This window comes from Dermacentor albipictus, chromosome 7, assembly GCF_038994185.2.
Source record: "Dermacentor albipictus isolate Rhodes 1998 colony chromosome 7, USDA_Dalb.pri_finalv2, whole genome shotgun sequence".
Classification (NCBI taxonomy): Eukaryota; Metazoa; Arthropoda; class Arachnida; order Ixodida; family Ixodidae; genus Dermacentor; species Dermacentor albipictus.
Window position 1 is genome coordinate 124,368,507 of NC_091827.1, and position 25,953 is coordinate 124,394,459.

General features: G+C 47.1%; 1 protein-coding gene across 3 annotated transcripts in view; it reads right to left on the minus strand.

Annotated features, from left to right (window-relative positions):
- Positions 1 to 25,953, minus strand: part of LOC139048149 (nuclear exosome regulator NRDE2) — a 297,571-nt gene that overhangs the window by 37,483 nt on the left and 234,135 nt on the right. The window lies entirely within an intron of this gene.

Consider the following 25,953-nt stretch of genomic DNA (forward strand, 5'->3'; position numbering starts at 1 on the left):
CGACGGCCCGCTACCATGTCGGCCACTGGCGAATTTTCATCACTGCCATACTGCCTAGGCCATTAGGCCTAGTTAGTTAGTTAGTTAGTTTGGATTTAATGGCACAAAGGCAGCTAAGGCCATGCTGCGCCAGTCACAAGACAAAATAAAACGGGACGTTAGAGCAGGTAAACCTGCATTACATTATAGTTGGCATAAATAACCAGTTTTCTCTAAAAAGTCAAACAGGTTCGTAAATGGCACTAGGGGGTCATCTGCTAGTAATAGGGCAGGGTGTAATGAAGTGTGCAAATTACACAGGCTGTATAAAAACCTCCGTCTCAGTGTGTCGATGTGTGGACATGTTATTAGGATGTGCATGACTGTAAGAGCTTCATTGCATTTTTCGCAAGTTGGCGGGTTTTCTTTTCGGAGAAGGAAATTGTGCGTGAGATGTGTGTGTCCAATTCGAAGTCGACACAAGATCACCTCGTGGAATCGTTGCTGGTGACTGGATGATTTCTACTCGCCAATTATAGGTTTAATAAGATGTAGCTTGTTGCTTAAAGAATTGTCCCAATCGCGTTGCCATTTTGACGTCAAGGCTTTCCAAATCGCATTGACACTGTCTTTATATGGAAGTGCTGCATCTTGAATGTTTTTGTAAGCTGCCATTGATGCGCATCTATCCGCTGCTTCATTAGCCACTATCCTAACATGGCTTGGTACCCAGCAAAACCTAACTGATCTGCCATATTTGTTTGACGATAATGCACTCAAAATATCGCCTAACAAAGGTTCACTTTGGGATTTCATGTGTAGAGCCTTCAGTACGCTTAATCAATCTGTGTATATGACAGTGTTTTCAAGTTTGTAAGCAATGATCTTTTGAACTACCGTCCATATTGCATACACTTCGGCTGCGTAGACAGAGGCATGCTGAGGTAGTCGAATACTTGTTTCCCAATTTTCTGTTACGGCCCACACACCCACATGTTTTTTCGTTTTAGAGCCATCAGTATAAAATTCCATGTAACCTTTATACTTGTTTTGAAGAGCGCGGAATTCTTGTATGATGCGTTCATGTGGTGTGTCTCTTTTCTTTAAGTGTGTTAGTGTCCAGTCAGCTAATGGCGTGAAATCACACCACGGGGGCAAACGTTCTGGCTTTCTGGCAACCTGGAGGACTTCGCGAGGGATGTCATAATCCCGAGAGTATTCCTCGTATCGCAGGATAAGTGGCCCAATCATGTTTGGTTTATTTGTATAATGTAGGCGTGAGCTGCACTGTGTGACGATGTTGTAGCATATGTGTTGTGGTGAGGATCGGATTCTGAGTATGTAGGAAAAAGTTAGTAGTGCTCTGTGATGCTGTAAAGGAGGCTCATTACATTCAACATGTAAGCTCTGGAGAGGTGACGTTCTGTAAGCACCGCATACCAGTTGTATTCCTAGGTTATGAACTGGGTCAAGTCGCCGGACGTAAGATATTCTGGCTGAACCATATATGAGGCTACCGTAGTCTAATATGCAACGCACCAAAGTGCGGTAGATGTGTAGCAGGCATTTACGGTCAGAGCCCCACCGTTTCCGGGAGAGGACTTTTAGAATGTTAAGTGCATTGTTCGCTTTTATTTTAATACTACTGATGTGTGCGAGAAAGTTCAACTTTTTATCAAACAGAACACCCAGAAACTTGTGTTTTTGTTTTACCGGTAGTGTGGCTTCCTGTACTTTAAGGATGGGATCTGCTTGTAGGCCTCTTTTTCGTCTAAAGACAACACTAATAGTTTTTCACTTGAGAAGCAAAAGCCGTTTTCAGACGCCCACTGCGTTAGTTTGTTCAATGTAATTTGAATTTCTCGTTCCCAGGTTGCCATGTTCGATGCACGACACGCAATTTGTAGATCATCCACATATAAGGAATGCATTACAGAGGATGGAATTACATTATTGAGCGAGTTCATTTTCACGAAAAACAATGTTGTGCTTAATACGCATCCCCGAGGTACACTGTTTTCTTGAATAAATCCGCAGGACAGCACCGTTCCTAAACGCACTTGAAATGTTCGATCGGACATGAAATCAGCAATACATTTAAGCATTCTACCGCGGATCCGTAAATCTGCTTAATCCCTTAGAATACCATACCTCCATGTTGTGTCGTACGCCTTGTTTTGAATCAAAGAAAACAGTGAGACAATATTGTTTGTGTAGAAAGGCCGCACGTATCTCATGTTCTAGCCGAACTAGATGATCTGTTGTAGAGCAGCCTTTCTTGCACCCACACTGATGATTATCGAGCAGGTTCTCAGTTTTAAGGACGTATGCCAATCTGATGTTTATAATGGATTCATAGGACTTGGCAAGACAGCTTGTGAGTGCTATAGGTTGGTAGCTGGTAGCTGTTGTAGGATGCTTTCCAGCTTTCAAGAAAGGGATTATAATGGCTTTTTTCCACTCAATCGGCATTTTACCTGTTTCCCAGATTACGCTGAAAAAGCAGAGCAATGTCTTAACTGCTTTTGGAGATAGGTGTGCGAGCATTGTGTAATGTACTCTGTCCGGACCTGGGCCTGTTTTTTTGCCAGTAGTGAGTACTCTGTTGAGTTCCGGAAGTGTTAAGGGGGCATTATATGCTCTCTCGGAACTTCCTGTTGTCGGACGCTTTTGTTTTTCTGCTGATTGTTTATACTTTTGAAATTCAGTGGAGTAGTTTAGTGAGCTTGATATGTTATGGAAATGCTGCCCTAATATGTCTGCTTGTTCTTTTAAATTCGTTTGTGTACATGGAGGTGAGAGTATGAGGATCGTATAAGGAGCGTACTCGCTTCTAAACTTACGAAGGTGATCCCACATTCTTTTGGATGTTATTGAGCTATTGATGGAGGATACATACGCTTGCCAAGACTGTCTTTCGTCTTACCTACGCATGTACCTGGCTTTTGCCTTTGCTTTTTTTTTAAATATAGGAGGTTATCTTGTGTTGGGGGCATCGCCGAAAGATACCCCATGCTTTGTTTTGTGCTTTTTTTAGTTTGTGTACATTCACTCGTCCACCAGGGTTTTAGTTTTTTCCTTAGGAAGCCGGAGGATTGCAGGATCGTCTGTTCTGCTGCAGCAAGTATGGAGGCACTAATCTTTTCATTAATTTCGTCTATCGTTTGATCATCTGATATGTCATCCAGACTGGCCTTCTTGCTGAAGAGAGGCCAGTCTGCCAGATGAAGTTTCCAACGGGGTGATCTTAATGGTACTGTAGGGAAAGGAGATGTTCTTTTAATAATGTTGGGCATGTGATCACTACCATAAGGATTGTTAATAACACTCCATTTAAAATCGATCAAGAGAGATGGAGTGCACAGCCCCAGATCTAGACAGCTCATAGCTCTTGTGCTTCGGGAGCAGCAAGTTGCCACACCAGTGTTTAAAAGGCATATTTCGTTTGTCAGGATAAAGTCTTCAAGTGCTTATCCCCTGGTGACAGTTGTTTTACTTCCCCATAATATGTTATGAGCATTAAAATCACCTGCTATTAAAAAAGGTTTAGGTAGTTGGTTTAAAATTAACTCCAGATCTCTTACAGTAAAATGTTCATGTGGTGGAATGTATATTGAACAAATGGTAATGGTTTTGTGTGATAAAACCGCGACAGCAACGGCTTCTAAGTGAGTATTAATGGCAACTTCTCTAGCTGCACTGCCTCTCTGTAGAACAATAGCTACACCACCCGAAAGCCGGTTGGCCTGAGTACGGTCGCGCCGTACAACAGTGAAGCCTTTTAAAATGTTTTTGTGCTTTTCACCTAGGTTTGTTTCCTGTAAGCATAATGCTACGGGAGAGAAGTTAAATACCAGGTCTTTTATGTCACCCAAGTTATGTAAGAGACCTCTACAATTCCAATGGATCATAAAAGCTATTATAGAATTGAAGGGTAAGAAATGATAAAAACGAGTGAATGGGAGATAAGAAATATGTTAGGTGACATGGATCTGAAGAAGGCAGATACAACGGAGCTATAACCCTTAGGTTATAGCCTTCTTATTTTGGGTGGTTATTGGGATTTTGTCCTTCTTACCGCGCTCGAGAGAGCGCTTGTCCTTCAATGTCGATGACACCGGGGTTTTTGTTTCGACCTCCATCGCTCTCCCTGAGGCGCTGGAGGACCGAGAGTTAGGCGCCGAGACACGTGCCTCGGGCCTTGGAGTTCGCTTGATCTTAGGGCCCTGCGGGACTAGTCTCTGTGGGGCCTTTGAAGAGGATGGAGCAGCGCCGGCTGCTTCCATCACGGGGGCGGGAGGGTTCACTACGGGACCACTGTGCATGGGCTCGCAGGACTCCCGAGACCTCTGTGACACTGCCCCCATCTGCATCACATCAGCGTAACTCCTTCGCGGAAGGTACGATAGCTGCTTTCTGGCTTCATAGAATGAGATTTTTTCTTTGACAGTTAGAGCAATTACTTATTTTTCTTTTTTCCAGCAACGGCAGGACCGCGATAAGCTGGATGATCTCCCTTGCAGTTAACACAAAGTGGGGAAGAGGTGCAATTGTCAGTTTGATGTTCGTTGGAGCTGCATTTAGCACAAGTTGTTCGTCCTCGACATTCATGCGAAGCATGTCCAAACCTTTGGCATTTGAAACATCATCTGGGGTTCGGGATATATGGTCTAACATTTACCTTTACGTAACCTGCATCCAGCGAGGTAGGCATTACACTTGTTACGAAGGTGAGTGTAACATGTTTTGTGGGGATTTCTTGGTCGTTCCTACAAATGACAATTCTTTGGACTTTAGTAACATTTTGTTCCTGGAAACCTTCCAGCAGTTCTTCGTCGCTCAAGCTAATAAAATCTTCCTCTGATATTACACCCCTGCTTGTATTTAGTGTTCTGTGCGGTGAAATTGTCACTGTTGCGTTACCAATACTGGTAAGTTCTGTGAGCTTTTACGCTTGATCTTTATCATTTAGTTCTAGGAGGAGGTCCTTACTAGACATTTTTGAGGCTTTGTATGCAGGTCCAATGTTTTCTTTTAGACACTAGGCCACCAGAAATGGAGAGAGCTTTCTCACTGGTACGTTGTTTTCGCTGTGCAGTACATAGAACTTGGGAAATGATGGAGCGTTGCTCCGAAAAGAGAACTGGAACGTTGCTTCGGTGCGGCATCTTTTCAGACGGCGATCATAGAGAATAGAGGCTTGCGCTGCCATGAGAAAAATGTGTATGTTCGGCAACAGTGCCGACCGCGAGGACAGAGCCCAACGGCAAAGAGCCCAACGCGGGGACGCAACAGAGCTTGTGTACAAGTCTGCATGACGCCAGTCGTACGCCGTCACTATAACCAAATATGGTGTACCCAAGGTAGGATAGCCACACAAGGTTAACCCTTGCCGCCGTTGAGAAAGGAAATAAATGGAAGGGAGAAGACAGGAAAGGCACAAAGTGAGAGAGAAAGACGAAGATTCGAGGAGAAAGAGACAGGAAGAGGTGACTGCCGATTTCCCCCAGGTAAGTCAGTCCGGGGGTGCCGTCTGCGTGAAGCAGAGGCCAAAGAGTGTGTTGCCTCCACCAGGGGGCCTTAAAGGTCCAAACACTCAGCATCGGCTAAACCCCCAGGATCCCCCTTTCCCTGGACACGGCTAAGCCGCACACGGCTACACGCGGGAGGGTCCAACCCGCGTGTTCTCGGGTACGTGGAGTCACAACGCATCAAACACCTGCTTACGCAGATGCCCCTGCGGGGCCATTAGGCCTAATCAGCACTGCTTCATTGGGCATCGGCAACTAAAGTTACAGTTTGGTGCCTCATCAACACAGATACATTCGCAGCAGCCGCACGACACTAGGAAAGACAACAAACTGCACTGCAAACGAAAGGGAGTGTTCAAGATGGCAACAATTGTTCAGGGGTGGCTGCCATCTTTGCGACACACATACGCCTGCCTCTCGTACCCGACGCTGTTCGTAGATACACAATGGTCTCTTTTTATAGTTTCGGGTAACCCAACTCAAGACTAGCTTTGTATCTGCACGATGGGCGCGAAAGTGTCATGTGACCAGTGTGCTGAACACCAGGTTGCACACATCTGCGCTGATGGTGCACGATAGAACTTGCTGTGATTCTCTTAATTTTAAAGTATTTGACAGGTGGCAAATCACGGTGACCCTTTCAATGAAAAGGTGCTTGCTTGTTACCATCAGTGCCATCCGCGATCAACTCACACAGCAACTATGGCTAGGCACGGAGTCAGGTTTGAGTCACGTGATGTGCGGCTCGTGCTTTCGTCAGTCGTACAGGTTGGCCTTGCAATAACACACCTGCTGTAAAGATGGCAAACTCCTTTGGTATTTTGGGAGAAAATAGGAAAGTGAAACATTCTATGGAATGAAGGATTGATCACTCGCTACATTCTTTTTATGCACTACTAGGCAACTCTTGAGCACATGCAGCACCGAGTTTTCTTGGCCAAAATTTGTAGGCATTAAGCTTTGTGGTAAATTTTCTGATATTCGATACAATATTTGGCTTTTGTATCTTCATTTGATTTGAAATTCGATTTGAATTTTATTAGTCTGTATTTGCACACCCCTAGTTTATTAATCTGCGCTGTTTATTCACCTTTTCTTCTATGTCAAACGTCTCTAAATTCAGTCAGAGGCGGTCCCTTGCTAAAACTGCATGTAATGAAAGAAAGCTAAGCACAGAACTTTTTTTTAGCACAAGTTGCCGGAGTTGCTAATATTCACACTAATAGGGATGCCGGACTATTACCAAAACAACATTTTTCAATGGTTGCACATGTGCAGAACACACAGACCAAGCAGCCGCGCGTATCAAAGAGTTGAAACATTTGACCAAGGTGTTTGCATCTGTTTAAATCAGGGTGGCAGAACGAAATGTTTTTCGTTCTGGCTTTAGTTTCGTTCCAATAAAGGAGTTCTGTTCCAATTCTGCTTAGGAATGACAAAAAAAAAAAAGATCATAACGGTTATAACGGTATAACATGCACAAATGGTCGAACCATAGTAACAATAAATCATATTATTTATTTTTATCAATAAGTGAATTGTGAATTCTGAGATCATGCTCAGTGCTTTGAGTCCAGGCACTCAGCATGGTCTCAGAAGCAGCATGTCACCAAGTGTACTCGCTGAAATGCGAGACCGCTGTTCCGATAAAACAAGCTCAAACGAACATAAAGAGAGGTAAAGCTTTGGTAACAAAGCATTGTACAAGTAGAAAACAAAATGATAAGCTCTTTATCGCACAAGCTCCGGATTTCGCTACCATGCCAATCTGCTAATGCACCGAGCAGCAGGGTTAGACAAGTGGAGCGCTCGACCGGCTATCGCTCACACTATCCCTGTCTGAGATACGCGCTAATTCTGACGTTGCCCGGCATTGGCTGTTTCGAGTTGCCGACTTTCACCTTGAACCGAAAACCAATAGATATTTCGGTTTCACTCTGGAACAAAATAACAACTAATCTTTCGGTCACGTTTTCATTCCACTCATTATTAGAGTTTTTTTTGTTTTGTTTTGTTCCAACACACTGGTACTAATTTACAATGGTTGAAAGGTTAATGGAAACGACCTGCAGTCGTCACACGAAGCAGACAAAGGAAACGAAAAAAAAACAAGAAAAAAAGATGATATAGAAGAAAGTAAGTAGTCGACTAATCTGTCAGGCGTGCTCGATTATTCAGAATTCCCTGCAGCACTGTCACCGACTACGCAGAACTAATGTAGCACAGCGATCGAAATTTTGCACACTGTACGGTGTTTTGTTCGAATTCATCGACTGATCTGTGTGTGCGATGTCAAACATTACGGCAACCATAATCCAAATGGCTGCCATTTGAATGCTCCACGTGCCAGTGGCATAGCCAGAAATTTATTTGGGGGTGGGTTTCCGCCAACAACTACCACTCCTTCCTCACCTTGCCAGCCTATTTTATGTCCACTGCCGGACGAAGGCCTCTCCTTGCGATCTCCAATTACCCCTGTCCTGCGCCAACTGATTCCAACTAGTGCCCACGAAAGTCCGAACTTCATCGCCACACCTAGTCTTCTACTGTCCTCAACTCTGCTTCCCTTCTCTTGGTACCCATTCTGTAACCCTAATAGTCTAACAGTTGTCTAACCTGCGCACTACATGACCTGCCCAGCTCCATTTTTTTCTCTTAATGTCAATTAAAATATTGGTTATACCCATTTGCTCTTTCATCCAAACAGCTCTCTTTCTGTTTCTTAACGTTATGCCTAGCATTCTTCATTCCATCAATCTTTTTGTGGTCCTTAACTTGTTCTCAAGCTTCCTTGTCAGTCTCAAAGTCCCTGCTCCATATGTAAGCACCAGTAAAATGCACTGATTGTACAATTTCGTTTTCAATGATAATAACCTGCGAGTCAGGAGCTGACAATGTCTGCCGTATGCAATCCAACCCATTTTTATTCTTCTGTGAATTTCCTTCTCATGATCAGGGTTCCGTCATTAATTGGCCTAGGTAAACATACTCCTTCACAGACTCTAGAGGCTGCCTGCCGATCCTGAACTCTTGTTCTCTTGTCCTGCTATTCATCATTATCTTTGTCTTCTGCATATTAATCTTCAACCCCACTCTTACACTCTCTCTGTTAAGGACCTTGTAGTATATCATATTGATACTTTTTGTGCGCAAACAAACAGGGACGAAGAATAGGGGCAACACAAGGACGAGCGCTTTCTAACAACTGGTTTATCGGGTAACATCGGTTTATCGGATAACAACAGATAACGGATAACATCGGATAACAACTGGTTTATCGGTAACATCGGGTCAAAGGTAGCTCCCATCCTATGTAGCATTTTTTTGGGAAGCATAGACAGAGAGTTGGCAAAAGATTTAGAAGGTGTAGTAAGTAAGGTATACAGATATGTCGATGACTACTTGATTTTAGGTTGTCCTGTAGACAAGGGTGCTTTCAGAAATAGGGTTGTAGAAGCCTTCAATTCTCTGGGAAAGGGCTTAACATTTACTTCGGAAGTACCGGTAGATAAGAAGCTACAGTTTCTTGATGTCAAGTTGACATTCCTACCGGAACATGTGTGTTGGTCTTTCTCACCCCGAGCTGGAAAACCGCTAATGAACTATGCCTCAAACCATTCCAGGCTTGTGAAGAATGGAATAGTCATTTCGTGTTTCCGGTCAGCGTTGTTGAAGTCATGTCACCACACTGTAAGGATTGCATTTTTTGAACAAGTTGACAGGTTGAGAAAGGCTGGGTACCCGCTCGCTGTGATGCTGGCGACGTGTGCTAGACTAATGAAAGAACTTAACAAGGATAAAGGACAATGCACAAAGAATCGAAGGCAGAGGGATGGAGGTTCCAATGTTTCAGTGATTCCGTATGTGCACGGCCTTTCACACAGACTTAAAAAGGTGGCTGGTAGGTATGAAGTAAAAGTAGTATTTTCGGCAAGAAATAAAATAGGTAGTGTGTGTTCCAAGGTTAAAAAGAAGTTTGAAAGTAAGGGTGATGTACAGAAAGAATGCACTGTTAAACATCCGCGCAAGAACCAATTTGTTGCTTGCGCGAAGAACGTTGTTTACCAGATTCCTATGACGTGTGGTCATGTGTACGTAGGGCAGACTGGGAGATGCATTAACACTAGGTTAAGGGAGCACTTGTCTAGTCTTAAAGGTCGCCCTAGTACGCATTTGGCAATGCATTGCCAAGAACATGGTTGCTCCCCTTGTCTTACTAGCACAGACATTTTGTACAGGCATAAGAATCAAACCGCTAGGGAAATCGTAGAAGCATACTGGATTGAAAAACAAAAAGAAAAATGCATCAGCCATCCTTCTGTTTCATTGTTAGATAAAGAGAATTCGCTTCTATCATCACATCTTTAAGCATTTTATTGTAAGTGGTTGTTTTTATGCACTTTGCTGTTTTTAGTATGACTGGGTGGCTTTTTTCCACGTCTGTTTTATCACAAGTGTTATATGTAATATTGACGTTGCTCTTTTGACTTGATGCCACAGATCACCGGGTATCATATGCGCTGTAATGTGCTCTGTGATATCTAGATCGCGCAGTTCTGTGGGTATTTAAGTAAGTAGTTCTTCAAAAATAAAACCAGTTGTTAGAAAGCTCTCGTCCTTGTGTTGCCCCTATTCTTCGTCCCTGTTTGTTTGCACACAAAAAGTATCAATATGAATATGTTCCAACTAGGCCGACTCGCAGTTATGCTTCAGTTCATTTGTAGTATATCAGTTTCAGTTTCTGTTTGCCCTTACACACCGCCAGTGTTGCCAGTGTTGTCACCTGTATATATACATGCCTCTGAATAAAGAGGGGTCTTGTTCCGTTGCAGCTGTGACTGTCTTCATAGTTCCTCTGCGGCTTCTGCCAAAATATCACAATGGCAGCGAGGATGGGATCTTTTCGGGGGTCGTGACCGTGCCTGCAACTTTTCTGTGCCGTGAGCTGTATCGGGCTCGCTCCGCCGCCCCCATTTCTGCCTGTGCCCGGCAGTCCTCCTGTTCCCTGGCCGCAACGGCACCGGATGTTCGAGAACTTCCTGCTGGCATCAGAAGCATCCGACTTCAAGCCCGAAGCTGTGAGCAGTCTATGTGTGACCGCATCCAGCCGCGCTGGAATTCTAGTCAAGATAGCAGTTGTTCACGCGACTTTATTATTCCTTATCGACTCGGGACCTTCAGTCACCATTCTAGCGGGTGAGCTTTTTGATAAACACTTTGCCGGACAGGTGCTGCTGTCTGTGCCCCGTGTGAAGCTGTTAGATCATTCAAAAAAAGGCTATTCCATGCGAGGATGCTTTTTTTTAACGTTGCATACAAGGAATGCGAACAGTCCATTCTGTTCTACGTTGTCTTGCAAGGCACATCGCTTCTGGGTGTCACCGCCATTATGGCTCTTGACTTCCAGATTGATGGCTCGTCCCTCCGCTGCTTTGAGACTACTATGTCAACGAACAGTGCTACTGATGTAGATGTTTCAGTTCGGGAACCAGTTTCATCTGCACATCTTCCAGCACAGTCGCACAATGAATTTGCACGTCTTTTCGACTCCACCCTCGGCCTAGCGAATGGGTTCGTGCATCGTGTCAAAGTACGGCTCTCGATTCCGCCCGTTGTAGCAAAACTTTGCTGCTTTCCTCTTTCACTCTCAGTTCGGGTATCTGAGGAACTTCATCGACCGGAGCAGTTGGGTGTGATAGAGTGCATTAACGCTTCAGAATGGGTGTCTCCTATTGTTGTTGTTCAAAAGAAGGATGGAGGCCTTCGTGTTTGTGTTGACTATTGAGAGCCTAACAAAGCTGTTGTGACGGATAGCTTCCCTCTTCCACACACCAAAAAATTCCTCCTCAGTCTCGTTGGTGCAACGCATTTTTCGAACCTAGATCTCAGTATCCTCAGTATGAGATCGCAGGCAGTCAAGAATTTTCTACACTGCGCACAGCTCTTCCATCTCCTCTTCTTTCGCTTCGTTGCGCAGCGTAACAATATATACAAACTTTCCGGACAAGAATGCTTTAAAGAAAAAGGGTGTTTTGCAGCCACTTCACATCAAATTATGCTATTATCCTTATGCTATATTTAAGCCCAATTCCAGCATTTGACAACAGCTGAATGGGATCACCTTGAAGCTGTTAATTGCGAGGCAGTGAGGGTGGTCTTCCTTCCTGGAGTTTTGTACAGCTGAGCGATAACAAGCCAACTGATATACATAGCCCGACATCAACTCACACAGCGGCGGCGCTTCGTGACCGAATTATAGCTCAAGACGCTCGCCTTCCACTTGGCTCCATCGTGCTTTACGTTGATGCAAGCATTCAGGACTGTGAAACGACCACTGCACTTTACTGCGCTTGCACACCTGCTCTTAATAAAACATCCCGGTTTCAAATCCAAGAGCCTCCTTCGTCCTTTTGTGCTGAGCTCCTTGCTGTTCAAGAAGCGTTGCACTCTGCGGCAGCCTTTCCTATGGTCCCCATGGCCCGCATCGTCATCTGTACTGATGCCCTTCAGATGACGCGGCTTCTGCGATATGTCAGTCGCAGCCCTGAAATATGTCAACAGATCCATCTTCTGGCAGCACACATCCCGCAGCCAATATCTATCGAGTGGATCCCATGTCGCCTTCTGAGCTTCCAAAGCTGTGTGGAATCTGAGACCTGTCTAGGGGCCTCTACATCGGCACTGTCTCAGATCCTTCACCTAGATGATGCCACCCTCCTTTTAACAAGAAAGGAGCACCTCCGGCGCTGCACACGTGCTCTCATACGTCTGTGTGCGGTAACCTTCCCCCACAGTCTTACCAATGCAGAGGAGGTTTAACTTCGGAGGATCCGTGTCGGGGTTGTACTCACTCCTGCCGTGACTCAGAAGTGGCTGCACTTTCGCCTGTTATATTCTCGCCCTGGGTGTGTAGTCTGCAAGTCACGAAATGCTGAAGCCGACATCCACCACCTGCTGTGGGTTTGCCATGCATTGAAAGCGACGAGGCTCCGGCACCTCGCAGCAGCGGGACTTTTGCCGCATAATCCTAGCGATTACACTGCGTGGACGCAGGGACCACATTATCGATCCCTCTTGGACTTCATTAGATCTACAAATCCTTTTTCGTTCATTTAATCATCCTTATTTGCCCGCATCTCATACCCCTGTATGACCTGAGGGATTTACCCTCACATTAAAAAAGAAATACTACGAGGGTTGATCCAGAATTAAGGTTCCCATCAATTATAGAAATAGACAACATTGTCTAGTCTCATAGAAATTTACATCATTGGAAAGATGAAACTTTGCTCTATTTTTCTATATAATCGCCATCTTTTTCTATGCATTTTTGAAGACAATGCTTCAATTTCTGTATCCCAGTGTCGTAGAATTCCACCGCCAACCCATTGAGGAAGCGTTTCACCTCTTCTTTGACTTCATTGTCGCACCGAAAGCGTTGGAAACTCAAATGTTCTTTAACTTGGGGAACAAGTGATAATCACTAGGCGTGAAGTCTGGACTGTACAGTGGGTGGGGCATGACAGTCCACCCAAAGTTTGTCAAACATTCCTGGGTTTGACGGGAGACGCGAGGTCGGGCGTTGTCTTGAAGCGGCATTGCGCCAGCTGCCTGTCTTCTTCACCGGCGGTTCTGGATAGTCACACCTCAGTTTTCTTAGTGTTACACAATAAATATCTGAGTAGATTGTTCTCCCACGTTCCATGAAATCGATCAGCAATATCCCCTTATGATCCCGAAAAACACTGGCCATGACTTTGCCAGCAGAAGGAGTTTGTTGCAATTTTCTTGCAACTGGTGACTCTGGGTGACGCCACTGTTTGGATTTTTGTTTCGTTTCGGGAGTGAAATGAAACACCCACATTTCGTCTCCGGTAACAATGGAGTCCAACAACCCTTCCTTATCTTCTTGACACGTTTGAAAAAACTGGCGAGCACAGTCAATGCATTTCTCCTTGTGGTCTGATGTCAATAGCCACAGTACCCTTCGAGCCCAATTTTTCAGTCAGAGCTCTTTCCACTGTACCGTAAGAACTCCCAGGAATATGAGCAACAAGTTCACGGATGGTGATCCTCCTCTTTTGAAGCACTTCGCGTTGGACCATCTCGATAACCACTTCCGAAACTGACGGTCTTCTACTCCATTCTTCATCGTGGACTTCCTCCCGACCGGCACTAGACTCCCTGCACCACTTTCGGACGTGTTGAATAGACCTACATTTGTCGCCGTACACCTCTGCCAACTGATGATGAATATCCATGGGTGGAGTCCCTTTGGCATGCAAAAAGCAAGTTACGGAACGAATCTCGCACTTGGCAGGATCAACAATGGGAGCCTCCATATCGGACGGCTGCTGAGCCAAGAATGAGAAGCGCAGCAAAGCGCGGCCGGGGGGAATCGAGAGTGGGGGAACAGCCGCGCGCAGCAGTGTTGCCGGATTTCGCCTCGCACCTTCCCGTGTGGCTGGAGCTCTTTGGGAACCTTATTTCTGGATCAGCCCTCATATTTAAAAGAAAATGAAAATTTTGTTTACGAATTGATGGATTTACATAACATATGTCGATGACCTAGCTGGTACATGACATAGAAAAACGATCAGAGCTAAAAATGGGGCCATACAAAAACAAGACAGCGCACTATCGTGTGTCTTCTCGTTTGCAGGCCAGACTTGTTGCAGCCCAGGTAACAGTGGAGGTCAACGTTTTTTTCTAGCCAGACCTTCTAGTGAGTGGTAAGGCCACGGCTACGTACGGGAGAGGGCGGGCACTATTTAGCAAGTTTCTCATCACTCAATTGCACTTTTGGCGTTGTGGGCACTTATTCTAGGTTTAAAAGTAAGGAACGAAGCTTCGCTCTAGAGCTTTGATAGTAACATATGGTGCAAGTTTCACTTACTTCTGGTGACCTGCTGTCCAACTTGTTTGAAGAAATGTTTGGTAGTAACTAGTAATCATGGTATTGCAGTCATCACGCAACGCATACTGTTATTTGATCACACTTCGTATAGTCATTGTATAATGTACAAACTATCTTGTTTATTTGTATTTTCTACATCATACTTGCTTGTTCTTGTGATATTTGCTTTTTTCATACATTGAATCATCATGTAAGCCAAACGCGCTTAGGAGCTAGAGCCCCTGTCAGGCCATATGGCCGTTAGCTCTTGTCTCCTCTTTCTGTAATGAAGAAAGAAATAAACTTCAAACTTCAGACTTGGGAAGTGATGAGGCAGACAGTTGAAAGCAGGGCTGCTTCCCATTTAGAAGCCTTTGTGAAAATTACGGCATCTATTGTTCACAGTAAAATAAGGGCCAGTAGCTCCGAGAGATTTGAAACTGTCGTGTCTCCCAACACACGTCTGAAAATTGCCGAGACGTTTAGTTAGGATGGGCTCTCCGCAGCAAGCAGCACTTGTTACCATGTGGTAGGTGAGCCTCAGCTAGGCGACTGGCTACGGCTGTCTGGCATTGAGCTATCAAGCAGTGACAAGATGCTCTCCCTAGGTCTATAATTATCCACCAGCTTGGTTCTTGACGTCTTCATGCACGTCCTCCCCCCTTTGTATCCATCACTCCACTCACCTTGTCAACATCTTTTTCCGTAAGTCACAGTCACATTCTTCAACATTCACCGGTTTGCTGAACAGCGCGGCAGCTGCTAACATTCCTACATTTCTCTTTTTTTGTGGACTTCAAGGTTATTCTCCTACCTGCCCTCCAACCTAACTTTTGTGGTGGTTTCTTAGCTTCCCTGGTCCAGCATCCCTGTCCTTGATATATTTTGCCATGCACAAACCAGCGTTCCTTTAAAGCAAGGCTTTCTTTTCTCTCGAAAGTTTGCCCACGTCGGGGGTGGTTCAGAGCATGCATATACATGGAAGGAGCATGGCAGAGAGGAAAGAAGACATGAGAAACTCGTTTGGACCTTTGCACTGCGTCGAATATGCACAATGCCCTCTGGAACTCCCTGGGCGTCGATCGCTCCATTAGCCTCTCGACCACTGCAATTATCCGTGAACCTCTGCAAAACCACTGCAGAAACTGCAGCGCTTACTTTTCTACTATACCCTAGTCCAGAGGGAAGCTAGATAGGATGGTAGAGAGGAGGGGAAAGAGGAGGCCGAGAATGGGTAGAATCAATGCAGTCGCGAAACGAGTGATTAACATCCTTGCCACTATTTGCTCGCAGTTCTCATACAAGGGAGGGGGACGTGACGCCCCCTCCCTTGTACGTGACGCCCCCTCGGGCATAATCTTTGTTTGCCTGCCAGGCTCGGTAGGCAACATTGGTCACCGCACCGCAACTAACACCGACGAGCAACGCTGCTCGGTGGTCATTCATCGTTCATCACTACCATGCTGCGGAGCGTCCATCTAACGGAGGGTGCCTCGAGCCCTTCCTCGTTCCCGAACCCGGGCGGATCGTCACACTGGCGACAAGTACCCACAAATCGTCCCATGCCGCCGTAAGCGGCAAAACACCGCCCCCCGTTGCTGCCACCATGCCGCTGTATGGGAGGCTCAAGCCGTTCAAGAGAGATGGGTCCGTCTGGCCAATTTACGAGGAACAAGTCTATGTGTACTTCCGGGCAAACGACACACCTGAGGCCAAACAGCGGGTCATTTTCCTGGCAAGCTGCGGGACCGCATCTTAAGTCTCCTGCTAGACCTTGTCAAGCCAGCCACACCACATGTTAAGACGCTGGGTGAGCTGCTCGCAATACTGCACTTGCATTTCAGCCCAGCACCGTCCACACTAATGGAGCGTTTCCGCTTCAACAACCGGAGTCGCCGAGAAGGAGAGAATGGAAGCAATGGAAGCTGCCGCCAAGGACTCTGGTGAGATTGCCCGTGCGACTGGCTCACCGTCAGAGAAAGTGGCGGTCAACAAGTTGGCGACAAAGGGCAGTACCTGCGGTCGCTGTGGTGGTGCCGACTCCCCCTCACGGTGCCAGTTCTCTCAAGCACAACGCTTCACGTGCAAGAAAACTGGGCACCTGGCACATGTATGCCGAAGGGGGAGGACGAACTGCAAACAGCTGCAGCCGCTTGGTTCAAGCCCAGGTACCACACAAGCCCGCAGCCAGGGTAGCCGTCGCAAGGTTACGCAGCGGGGCCACGCGGATGCAGGCTCAAGTTCTTCCGCAGCCAGGCTCCACGTCGTGGCCGAGGACCTGCCGATTTTCGACATATGGTACACAGGCTTTGTACCATCGTCTGTGCTGCCGTACATGCTGACCGTCGAAATCTGCAGGCACCCCATTTCCACGGAGCTGGACACAGGGGCCAGCGTGTCTGTCATGGCCGGGAAACGGTTCAAGCGTACCTTCCCCGGTGAGACCGTCGAGGCTTCGGGCGTGTTCTGTGCAACTACTCCGGGCAGCTCTCCCGGGTCCATGGTCAGGCACAGGTCAGCGTTCGCTTTGGCGACAGGGAGGCAACCCTTTCCCTTTACTTAACCAAGGGGTCATCGCCGATGCTGCTGGGCCGAAACTGGATTCATGCACTGGGCGTTTGTCTGGCAGAGTACCAGGAAGCCAGCCTGCATGTGAACGACGTTTTCAGCCTTCTGACCGAGTTAAAGTCCCTGTTCCAGCCAGGGGTGAGCACATTCACCGGCACGACGGCTGGCATCTATGTACCTGAGGGAGCCCCCAGCCACGTTTTTTCAAGCCTCGCACACTGCCGTTCGCCCTGAAGGACGGGGTCACCTAGGAGCTGCAACGATTGCAGCGAGAGGGTATCCTGGTGCCCGTCATGACGTCTGAATGGGCTGCTGCCATCATATCAGTCCTCAAGCGATATGTGGGGATTTCAAGGTTACCATCAACCCCGTCGCTACTGCCGAGAAGTACCCATTGCCCCGGATTGAAGATTTCTGGTCAGCATTGTCCGGTGGACAGAAGTTCACCAAGCTCGACCTCAGGGATGCTTACCAGCAGCTGGTGCTCCAAGATTCCTCCCGGAAGTATGTCACAATATCAACAACTTTGGGGCTCTTCCAGTAGACGTGCTTACCGTTTGGCGTGGCCTCAGCCCCAGCCATATTTCAGAGGGAGATGGAACACGTCTTCAGTGGCATGAGGCACGTGGCGGTGTACTTGGATGACATTCCGGTTACTGGCAGCGACGACGGGGACCACCTGCAAAACCTGCACAACGTCCAGGCATGACTGCAGGACGCCGGTCTCAAGCTCAAGCTGGAAAGGTGCGTTTTCCTGGCTCCCAGTGTTGAGTACTTGGGACATGTCACTTCCCAGGCTGGCCTAGCCCTGGCTCCCCGCAAAGTTGATGCTGCGCTCAAGGCGCCTAATCCCCAGAACAAGAAGGAGCTTCACAGCTACCTCAGCCTTATCAACTTCTACAGGAGTTTCCTGCCGAACCTGTCGGAGCATCTACAGCCGCTCCATCTTTTGCTTCGAGATGGTAAGCAATGGGTCTGGAAGAAGGAGCAGGACCGGGCCTTCCAGCGCAACAAGGAGCTAATCACCAAGGCTCCAGGGCTGGTGCATTTCGATCCTGCTAGGCCTGTCGTCCTGACCGTAGATGTGTCACTGTACGGCGTGGGACCCCTCCTGGTGCACCAGTACAAGGATGAACAAGAACGCCTTGTGTCGTTTGCTTCTTGCCGGCTTCATGCTGCAGAGCAACGTTAGAGCCAGCCGGACAAGGAAGGTTTGGCCCTCATGTTCGGTGTCGAACGCTTCCAGCAGTATTTGTGGGGCCGGAAGTTTGAGGCGGTCACAGACCACAATCCGCTGTTGGGGCTGCTGGGGCCTGACAAGGCAGTTTCCGTGCAGGCATCACCTCGAGTGGTACGCTGGGCCTTGATGCTGGCAGCTTAGTTACCAGCTAATTTACTGTACGGGAAAGGATTTGGGACCTGCTGATGCCCTGAGCCGCCTGCCCCTGCCCGAGGTGCCTGATGCTGTGTCAAAACCTGCTGTAGTGTTCATGCTGGAGCACGCATACCCGGTAGTGCTCTCCAGATCTATGGTATCGCAAGCGACCAGCCGGAACCCAATCCTGTCTCAGGTGGTCAAGGCGGTGTCCTGTGAGGAGGAATTGGTTCAGCAGGCCTAAAGCCACAAAGCCGCTGAGCTGCGCTTGCAGCAGGGCTACCTACTGTGAGGTTCCAGGGTGGTGATCCCACAACGTCTCCGGTCCAGGGTTCTGCAGTTGCTGCACGCGGGTCATCCTGGCGTGGAAAAGCGGCCCGGTCCCATGTTTAGTCGCCTGGCCTGGACCAGGACATTGCTCACATGGTGCAGAGCTGCCAAATCTGCCAGGAGCATCAACGGGCTTCACGTCATGTGGAAATCGTCCCCTGGCCGTTCCGACAAAGACTCTGGTCCCACCTACATGTGGACTTTGGGGGACCTTTCAAGGGCCATTACTTCCTGGTGGTGGTGGACGCCTTTTCGAAGTGGGTGGAGGTTCTACCTGTCACCACTCCAACACCAGGCGCAACCATCACAGCGCTACCACAGGTCTTCGCCGCCCAGGGGTTACCGGACATCATCGTGTCCAACAATGGTCCTGCTTTCGCCAGTGCAAAGTAATTTGCCTGGCTGACGAAGAACGGAATCCGCCGGATCATGGTTCCGCTGTACCACCCTGCTTCAAACGGTGCAGCTGAGCGAGTGGTGCAAACCATCAAGGACAAGCTCAAGAAGAGCCAGACTGGGGATTTCCGGATGCGGATTGCCCGGATACTGTTTCAATACTGGACCATGCCTCATGATGTCACTGGCCGTGCCCCCTGTGAGCTCTTGCTGGGTCGGATGGTCAAGACACCCTTGGACGTCTTGCATCTGGACCTCCGATCTACAGTGCTCCTGAAGCAGCTGAAGCAGAAGCTGGCTGCTGACCAAGGGTGCCGTCTCGGGCCTTTGCCGGAGTCGGCAGCTCCAGATTTTGCCAGGAACTTCCGTCCTGGCCCGCCCTGGTCCGCTGGACAGGTGGTGTCTCCTGCCAACGTTTCACCGCTGCTCGTCTGTATGCCAGACAGGACCACGTGGCACAGACACGCCGACCATGTTAGGTCTTGCCTCAGGACCTGGCCAGCACCCTCGACTGCCACTTCTGAGTTCCAGCCCGCAGGAGGTATAGCGGCAGCACCAGTCACTTCCAGTGGAGCACCACCCACCTCGGAGGCAGCAAGCGTTGCTAGTGGTGCGGCGCCTGTTGGGCAAGTGTCAAGTCCGGCACCACTCACAAGGCCGACCACTGCAGACCCTCCAGACGGAGTGAGGCCATCTCAGGCAGCACCCGGAATTGCCACACCCAGCCCGCTAACACCGGTGCCCAGGCGGAGTACTTGACGGCGGAGGCACCGAACCATTACTCGCCTGGGTAGCAGGCACCGTCGACCCGGCTAGGGCGGAGGCAGAGCCTCGCAAATTGAACTTGGACGTTTGTTGTCGACAAACAAACTGGGGGTAAGGGGGTGTAACACGCATGTGACGCCTCCTCGGGTATAATCTTTGTTTGCCTGCCAGGCTCGGTAGGCAACACTGGTCACCGCACTGCAATAAACACCGACAAGCACAGCTGCTCGGCGGTCTGTCATCGTTCATCACCACCATGCTGCGGAGCATCTGTGTAACGGAGGGTGCCTCGAGCCCTTCCTCATTCATAAACCCAGGCGGATCGTGACAGACGTTTATGTGGCAACCAAGAATATTTCTTAGATAATGAATTTATGTGGACGACTGCTTTTGTGTGATAAAGAAGGATGCTCTGGATGCTTTTTCGTCACATTTAAACTCAATAAAACATCCTATAAATTTTACAGTTGAATTGGAGGAGGATCATTGATTGCCTTTTCTGGATGTTGTGGTGCAATACGAAGGAACAGGACTCCGTTTTAATGTGTTCCGAAAACCTACGCACATGGGACGCTACTTGAACTTCATGTCAATTCATCCTGCTTGCCACAAATGTTCCATCACCACATCGCTTATACAGCGTTTGCAACAAACCTGCAGCGCTCTGAAAGACCTAGAAAAAGATTTGGAAGCCATTCATCTTGAACTTTTACAGAACAACTATCCTACTTCATTTGTGGCTTCAGTGTAGCACCACCTATCCCGCCTGCCTAGTGCTTCCTCCACCACATTTGCTTCTGGTATATGTGCTGCGATACCTTATGCTCCCGGTACTAGGGAGGCCTTAGCCCACATACTTCATTCCTTTGATGTGCACATTGCACACGTGCCAGCCAAAAAGCTGAAAAACGTGCTTGTAAATGTCAAAGACAAGCTGCCGAAAAGAAGGGTACCCAGGTGTTGTGTATAACATTCCTTGTGCAGACTAGTTACGTCTACATCGGCGAGACGGGCAATTTTCAAAGGCGCATCAAGGAACACTGTCATAATATCACAAAACAAAAAGCTTGTTCTAACGCTCTTGCCGAGCATTCTGTAACAGAAAGACATGATATTGACTGGGGTGGGGCGTATGTGCTAGCCACTGAAAGTAATTTAACTTCACGTTTGCATCTCGAGTCATCACTAATCCAAACTACTGAGACCATTCTGAACCTTAATGACGGTAGGCTTCCTTCCGTTTATGCCCACTGTTTGCGCCACCTTTTCACACATACATAATCATCTCACCCATTTAGTTTACTTTCATTGTGAACAAGGGCCCTGTATGGGAGCCAAAAAGTCTTGGTTTCTTTTAATCATTTTCATCTGCGTTCGCTTTACCCTTGACTCTGAGCAATCCCAACCAGACAAATTTTCATTGAACTCTTGATTTCTAGGTGTGGCGACATGACAACCCTCTCCTCCCTCTTTGGACTTTCCCTTTCATCCATGTCGCTCTTTTGGAGCCCACCTCCTGAAACATACTGTTCTGTGAGAAGGGGGGGGGTCAGAAAATTTTTGAAAGGAGAGTGGGGTTCAACCCCTCCCCCCCCTCCAGTGACGCCAATGCCACGCACCACACGTGCCCTCATTTTCGTTGTCAATGTGGTTCCCTCTGTTTCAAAGCCCCATAAAGCCACTCGGCACCAAACCGCAACTTTGGCTGCCAGTTACTAAGAAGGAAACACTGTTAGGCCTAGCTGGCAGGAGTGTCAGGCGGCATGCTGTTGCAGGAAGCTTGCCCTTTATGTTCCCGCAAGGGGAGACAAATAGTGATTACACTCTCGGGCTGAACTGAAGGTAGCACGCTTGCGGAGAAGTTTGGGTTGGCAGGCCATGGCAACTACTGCACATGCCTACCAAGTTTGTATGTGTCCGTACTGGCACAAATGACGAGGAATGACGAAAGCTTGTATGTGAACACGAAAACTATGAGCTCCGAACTGGATTTGTGGAACACAGTTAAAGCTAAGAGTGGATCTACACTTTGTGATGACAAGCATCGCAACAGGCGGATGCGAAACACACTCTCGGCATCGGCCATCACAATATTTTGTATAGGTACTGACCCTTGCAACGTTTTACACCTGAACCCTCTCGAGTGAGGCTACCTTAGCAGGACTCTTTGAGGAACTGTCCGACATTGTTTGGGATATCATTGGCCTTAGTGAGATTATAAGAACTGGTGAGGCTTATAGATTGCTGAACAACAATGTCCTCTGCTATAAAGGTCTTCTAGATAAGAAGCAATATGGGGTAGGATTCCTAATCCATAAGGACATAGCGGGCAACATTGACGAACTCTACAGCATTAATGAGAGGGCAGCTGTAGTCGTAATGAAACTTAATAACAGGTATAGATTAAAGATAGTACAAGCCTACGATCCCACATCCAGTCACGATGATGAAGAAGTAGGTCAGTTTTATGAAGATGTTAAACTGGCGACGAGAAAAGTGCAAACTCAGTATACTGTAGTAGTGGGCGACTTCAATGCAAAAGTGGGGAAAAAGCAGGCTGGTGAACAAGCAGTTGGCAACTATGGCGTCGATTCTAGGAATGTTAGGAGAGAGATGCTGGTAGAATTTGCAGAAAGGAATAGGTTTCGAATAATGAACACCTTTTTGAGGAAGCGTAGCAACAGAAAGTGGACCTGGGAAAGCCCTAATGGCAAAACAAGAAATGAAATTGACTTCCCAGTTTCTGCTGATCCCAGCATAGTGCAGGATGTAGAAGTGATAGGCAGGGTAAAGTGCAGTGATCATAGGTTAGTGAGGACTAGGATTTACTTTAATTTGAAGAGATATTGAGCTAAATTGTTCCGGAACAAACAGGTCAACCTAGAAGCAGTAAGGGTAAAAGGAGACAAATTCAGGCTGGTACTTGCAAACAAATATGCAGCCTTAGAACAGAGAGATGATGATGACATAGAGCTGAAGAATGAAAATGTAACTAGGTTGGCTTCAGAGGCAGCAATTGAAGTGGGAAGCAAGGCACCAAGGCAACCAATAGGCAAGCTCTCCCAAGTAACAAAGGACCTGATAAAGAAACAACAAAATGAAAGTGTCCAACTCAAGAGATAGGATAGAATCGCGGAACTGTCAAAATTGATCAACAAGACAAAAATGAGGGACATTCAAAACTATAACGTAAGAAAGACTGAAGAAGCCGTAAAAAATGGACGCAGCCTGAAATTGATGAGAAAAAAACTTGGCATAGGACAAACGAAGATGTATGCACTGAAAGGTAAGCAGGGTAACATCATCAGCAATCTCTGAGATATAGTAAAAGCAGCGCAATAATTCTATACTGACCTGTACAGTACCCAGAGGAGTCGGGATACCTCAATCAAAAACATTAATGAACAGGATACAGGAACTCCTCCTACAACTAGCGATGAAGTCAGAAGGGCGTTGCAAGACATGAAACGAGGAAGAGCGGCAGGAGCAGATGGAATAATAGTCGATTTAATCAAAGATGGAGCAGACATAATGCTTGAAAAACTGGCGCTTCTTTATACGAAGTGTCTATCGACTGCAAAAGTCCTAGAAAACTGGAAGAATGCAAACATTATACTAATCCACAAAAAGGGAGACGTTAAAGAATTGAAAAATTATAGGCCCATTAGCTTACTCCCAGTATTATATAAAATATTTACCAAAATAATCTCCAATAGAATAAGGGCAACACTGGACTTTAGTCAACCAAGGGAACAGGCTGGCTTCAGGAAGGGATACTCTACTATGGATCACATCCATGTCATTAATCAGGTTATCGAGAAATCTGCAGAGTATAATAAGCCTTTCTATATGGCTTTTATAGCTTACAAAAAGGCATTTGATTCAGCAGAGATTCCGTCAGTCATAGCAGCATTACAGAACGTTTACGTAAATACCTTTGAAAATATCTACGGAGGTTCTACAGCTACCTTAAGTCTACACAAGAAAAGCAGGAAGATGCCTATAAAGAAAAGGGTCAAACAGGGAGACACAATCTCTCCAATGCTATTCACTGCATGCTTAGAAGTATTCAAGCTATTAAACTGGGAAGGCTTAGGAGTAAAGATCAATGGCGAATATCTTGGCAACCTTCGGTTTGCCAATCACATTGTTCTATTCAGCAAAAATGCGGACGAGTTAAAGCAAATGATTCAGGACCTTAACAGAGAGAGTGTAAGAGTGGGGTTGAAGATTATTACGCAGAAGACAAAAATAATGATAAATAGCCGGGCAAAGGATCAAGAGTTTAGGATCGCCAGTCGGCCACTAAAGTCTGTGAAAAAGTATGTTTACCTAGGTCAATTAATCACAGGGAACCCTGATCATGAGAAGAAAATTCACAGAAGAATAAAAATGGGTTGGATCGCATACAGCAGACATTGCCAGCACCTGACTGGAAGCTTACTATTATCATTGAAAAGGAAGGTGTACAATCAGTACATTTTACCAGTGCTGACATATGGGGCACAGACTTGGAGATTGAAAAAGAACCTTGAGAACAAGTTAAGGACAGCGCAATGAGCGATGGAATGAAAAGTGCTAGTCATAACATTAAGAGACAGAAGCAGAGCGGTTTGAATCAGAGAGCAAACGGGTATAGACGATATTCTAATTGGCATCCAGAGAAAAAAATGGAGCTGGGCAGGTCATGTAATGCACTGGTTAGATAGCCGTTGGACCATTAGGGTTACGGAATGGGTACCAAGAAAAGGAAAACGCAATCGAGGACGACAGAAGACTAGGTGTAACGATGAAATTAGGAAATTTGCAGGCGCTAGTTGGAATCGATTGGCGCAGGACAGGGGTAATTGGAAACCACAGGGAGAGGCCTTCGTCCTGCAGTGGACATAAAACAGGCTGCTGCTGATGATGATATTGAATAAAGCACAGCATACAGGAAAATTTTGTAAACTATTTTTTTTTGTTATGCTAGAGTCATAAAAAATTGGATTTACTTTCTGCACACAAACTGAGGAGCCGAAGAGTGAAAACGCACATGTAAACGCACATGAAAACACACATGTAATTGCGCGCCCGCAGAGTGCGCACATGTAGTGTGCCGCTGCCTCTGCCAATGTGGCTTTTGTTTTGTTTTTTCCCTTTTCCTTGTTCATTCACTTCGCATCTCCTCCTCTGCATTGCCCTTGGCCGCTCTTCTTACTCTTTCCTCCACCTTACTGAGAAGAGTGCTCGTTGCCTCACTTGTCACTGGGATTTCCCAGCAGCCAGTGGCGCAGCCAGAAATTTTGTTAAGGGGCGGCACACAGTTGACGACTGGGATGAGGAGAGTGAGGGTGGGAGGGGGCTATGCCTGGTGTACCACCTTCTGGCTATGCCAGTGCTGACAACTGCATTACAACTGGTATTTCTTGAAGCGGTCCGCGCTGGACGCATGAAAGAAGACGAAGGAAGGTGCTAGGGGAGAAGTGAGGAGGAAGAAGTTGGAATAAAATGGCGGACGACACCCGTCTCACTTAGATGATGTCATTTCTGTTGCCGTTCTAGTTAGGAACGCTACATTTTGGCGCAGCCGACAGTTTTCGAAGACCAGCGATGCGGGTGACGTTTTTCGTCGACCAGGCGTCATCAGAGTCTGTTGTGTTCACCCGATACCAAGTGCACGGTGAGCCAGCGACGGACCTTCCTCTTGAAGTTAGTTCTACCGCGCTGATCAACGTGGTACTGCAACAAGCTGCAATCAGCCGCCAAGCCCTCGTGCAAACAGGATCGGTGACAGTGAATCTACAACTGCAGACACTGAGCGAACTCGTTCTGGAACCCATACGACGTGGCACCCTCAAAGAGGAAACGCCTGCCGGGAAGGTGAGCCTAGACTTGAGTGTTATGGAACTGCAAAGGAACATTATACAACAGATCGAAATAATGAGAACTTTCGTCCAAGCGCTTAGTCGAGAGCAGTCAGCACGAAGTATTGTTGAACCAGATGTTTTTGAAGGAAAATCGCAAAATGCACACTACTGGCTGTGTTTTTTCGAGTACGCCTGTGACAAGAATCTGTGGCACTCCGACGACACAAAAATTTTGCATATGCGCCGCTATTTGGGCGGTATAGC